We start from the raw sequence: 4,582 nt of genomic DNA on the forward strand, positions 1-4,582 counted from the left end.
TATGACAAACATTATATTTGGTTGGGTTAAAAGTTCCATTTGTGTTTGATCCCTATATTAGTGTAGCAGGCCCAAAAATCATTTGTGTAGCCTAAACTATAAAAAAATCAAGTGTTTGAATCATAGCTACTTGGACCAAACTCATAGTCCAACACATTGCCTTCATGAAAAAGGAAAAAAATCTTGTTGTTTGGTAAAACTTTATTAATTCGGGTAAAGTACAGAGAAAAAATAGGGAGTTTATCTTTCGATCAAACATCGAAGAAGAAAGAAGAAAAAGAAAAATTTTAGAGGTAATGTCAAATTAATGGAGGCAAAATCAAAATGCTTAAATCAAGTATAATCAGAAGAAAAAGGTAAAAGGTTTTCATTATCATGCAAGTTAATTACTTGTTGAATTCATCTTCTCTCTGCACATGCATTTCGAGTAACAAGAAGAAAGTGGAGGCTACTTTCTTTTGGTGCAAATCAATGGTTGACATTTAAATTTGGGGTCAAAACACAAGATTAAAGGTTTGGATTTAGCAAACTCATTGAGGAACCCAAATCAATGAAGCTGCTGCTGCTCATCTCTCTTCTGCGCTGTTTAACTCTGATCTTAATCCCTGATTTTCTGATCTGATTTATGAAAAAAAAGGAAAAGACTTCAGTCGGTTCAAGGTTCAATGTGTTGACTCAGTTCAATAAACCCTAGCCTTGGCAACCTTACTCCATATAAAAAGGAAAAATCAACTTCAGTTTGCTCGAGGAGAGAGAACCTAAATTCTGATTTCAGAGAATTCTCACAACTCAAAGTTTGAAGTCTTGGAAGCATTGCACCTACACTAAAAAAAGCATTTCGTCAAGATGAAAAGCTACATTTGAGAACTCAGAAACGGGTCAAGCTTATAGCTTTTGAGCTGTTCTACATCATCTCCTTCATAGTTTATCATTGAATATTCAGTTTCTATATTTCATCTTTCGATGTTTTATTTCAATGAAAAAGCCATATATGTGAGGCATAAAGAAAAAGTCATTGAGAGAAAAGGCAAAGAGAGGTAACCTGGAGAGAAAAGTCAAGATTTATGTCATATTTCTTTTGATTGTATTTTTGTTTTGTATCTTGTATTTAAGAGGGGTCCCTTGCTCAGTTGGGTGAGCACTTAGTGTGTTGTGAGTCTAGGGAGTGAACCTAGCCAAGTCAAGCTTAGGTAGAAGTTTGATATGTCCCTGATATAATTAGGTTGAATTTTTGGGTATTGGTGAATGTAAAATTGTGAAAAGATAGTAAAAATTCTGTCACTGTTGTGGTGGAGACTGAATGTAGGCAGTAGGCTATATTGCACAAGGTAGCTGAACCAAGATACATGGCTGCCTTTTTTTTTCTCCCTGCTCTATTTCTTTTTTCATTCGTTATAAGAAAAAATAAAATTGTTTCCTGCATAATCAATCTCGTAGTCTGAATAGAAGCACAGTTTTATTTTTTGGTTTGAGGATTAATTGATCAAGTTTAAAAGAAGGCCATAGATTCAACTCCCTTTCTCTAGGCCATAAAGAACCTTCAATTGGTATCAAGAGCTAGGTCTCAAGAATTAAGCTTCACAGCTTGAAAAAAAGATCCAATGACAAATAACATGGGTGCAAATACTGTAGCTTACACGCTCACTGAGGGTCATCCAATAATAGGCCACCTTTTTTAAATGGCAAGAACTACACCTACTGGAAGGAAAGGATGTGAATCTTTGTGTAATTCATTGACTATATATATGAAAGATCATTGTAAATGGTCCTCAAATTCCAACCAAGACAAGTGCTGAAGGAGTGGTGACTCCAAAAGAAGAAATCGAATGGAACGAAGAAGACAAAAAGAAAGTGGAGTTAAATGCCAAAGTCATCAATATGATGTACTGTGCTATTATCTTCGAGGAATATTGGAAGCTATCTAGATACAAGATGGAAAAAGAGATTTGAGATAAACTCCAAGTCACTCACGAAGGTACCAAACAAGTAAAAAAAACTAGGATAGATATGCTGCGAAAATAATATGAAATATTTTCCATGAAGGAAGGAGAAACCATTGATGAGATGTTCGAGATATTCTCGATCATCATAAATAGCTTGGATGCTATAGGAATGACCCACACTAAACAAATACTTTTGAAGAAAGTACTTAGAAGTCTCACAAAAGAGTGGAAACAAGGCAACTATGATAGCCGAGAGCAATAATCTGAGTCCACTAACATATGATGAGTTGAGAGAAAAATTACTTGCATATGAAACTACACACACCAACCAAGACACAAAAAGGAAAGGAGTGGTCCTAAAATCAAAAGTTGAGTCATTGTAAGATGATTCTAATGATAGTTTTTCAGATGATGAAATTGTATTTTTTGCTAGGAAGTTTAGAAGTCTAATGAGAGGCAAAGAAAAGAGCAAAGGTTCAAGTTCAAAGGAGCACAAAAGGGATTTCAGCAAGGTCATATGCCATCACTGCAACGAAGTTGGTCACTTCAAGTATGACTATCCTAAACTCAAGAAGGAGGACAAAAAAAAAAAGACAAGAAGCAGGTGCTAATAGCATCATGGAAAGATCTTGAGAATGACTTCGATGATGAAGAAAAATTTGAATACGATGCTCAAGTGTGCTTCATGGTCAACCAAGTATGATTGGAAGGGGTAAACTATTTTGATTTATCCAATGAAAAATTATATTTGATGATTGATGACTTAACTGCTCATGTTAAAAATATTTAAGAAAAATATAATAAATGCACAGCTAAAAATGATGCCTTAAGAACAGAAAATGATTTTCTAAAAGAAAAGGCGAAGGAAACCGAAAAGTGTTTCTGAGTTAGTTGAAGAAAACAGATTTTTTAAGTCTAAAATTGAAAAGTTTAAAGGTAAATGTTCGGTCAATGATTCACTTGATCTTATTGCAGAAAATGATAGATTACATAAGGTGATTAGAGGTTTAAATCATGATTTAGCTCAATTTGCTCAAAATTTCAGCAACTTAGACAAATTGCTAGCTAATCAAAAACCACTATTTGAAAAATCTAGTTTGGATTATGTTACCAAAATGATGTACTTTTTGAAAAATTATTTATTAAGACCAAGGCATCAACCTCAAGAACCAAACCCTCATTTGAAAAATCTGATTTGGGTTACTTTAATGAAAGTGATGTAGCTTTTGAAAGATCACTTGTTCAGACTGAAGCATCAACTTCAAGAACCAAAAAATTACAAACTTTAAATCACTATAAAAAAAATCTGCAAAAGAAAATCATTGTCACAATTACAAAAAAGATGGTCATTCATCTTATCAATGTTTTATTGTTGAAAGAAAAGTAGGAAACAAAGTATATAAAGTGGTAAATGACTTCAATGCACTTAGCCAATTAAGGTGGATTAACATCAAAAGATACAAATTTATTTGGATACCTAAGATCTCTTGAAGTTTTGTACAGATTTACCTTGCATCCAAGAAGAAAAAAGACATGTGGTATCTAGATAGTGGATGTTCAAAGCATATGACCGAAAGTCTACGCTCTTCATCAAAATCAACAAGTATGATGAAAGTTTTGTAACTTTCGGTGATGATGGAAAGGATAAGATTATTGCTATTGGAAAAGTGGGTAAGAATTTCTCTACTTTTATAGACAATATTTTCTTGGTTGATGGATTGAAATATAATCTTCTTAGTATTAGTCAATTGTGTAATTTGGAATATTAGCTCACTTCAAAAAGGCTGAATGCTTGATCATAAATAAAATTTTAGGTGATATTTTGTTTGTTACAAAAAAGGTACGATAATGTATATGCTCTCACTTTAGAGGAACTTAGAGATTAAAATGTAGCTTGCTTTATCTCTATAGATTCTAAAAAATACTTATGGCATAAGAGATTGGGACATGCAAGCATGGTTTAAATCTCCAAGCTTGTAAAAAAAATTAGTTAGAGGTCTTCCTAAAATTAAATTTGACAAAGACATTACTTGTGATACTTGTCAAATGGGTAAACAAACCAAATATTCTTTCAAGTTAAAGGAAGATATCTCAACTAAAAGACCTTTGAAGTTGCTACACATTGATCTTTTTTATTCCACTAGGACTCAAAGTCTAGGAGGAAAATACTATGGTTTGGTTGTGGTTGATGACTGGTATGCGAAATTGTTACTCAGGTTGTGAATTATTGTTCGAAATTGATTCCCTGGCGATGGCACCAAAAACGGATGCACAGAACCATGGTCTAAACATATCTTCACAACTTCGCATAACTAACCAGCAAGTGCACTGGGTCGTCCAAGTAATAAACCTTACGTGAGTAAGGGTCGATCCCACAGAGATTGTTGGTATGAAGCAAGCTATGGTCACCTTGTAAATCTCAGTCAGGCGGATATAAAATAGTTATGGAGTTTTCGAAATTAATACTAAAATAAGGATAGAAATACTTATGTAAATCATTGGTGAGAATTTCAGATAAGCGTATGGAGATGCATTCATTCCTCTGAACCTCTGCTTTCCTGCTGTCTTCATCCAATCCGTCTCACTCCTTTCTATGGCTGGCTTTATGTAAGGATGTCACCGGTGCCAATGGCTACTTT

Source organism: Arachis ipaensis, chromosome B01 (genome assembly GCF_000816755.2).
Source record: "Arachis ipaensis cultivar K30076 chromosome B01, Araip1.1, whole genome shotgun sequence".
Lineage (NCBI taxonomy): Eukaryota > Viridiplantae > Streptophyta > Magnoliopsida > Fabales > Fabaceae > Arachis > Arachis ipaensis.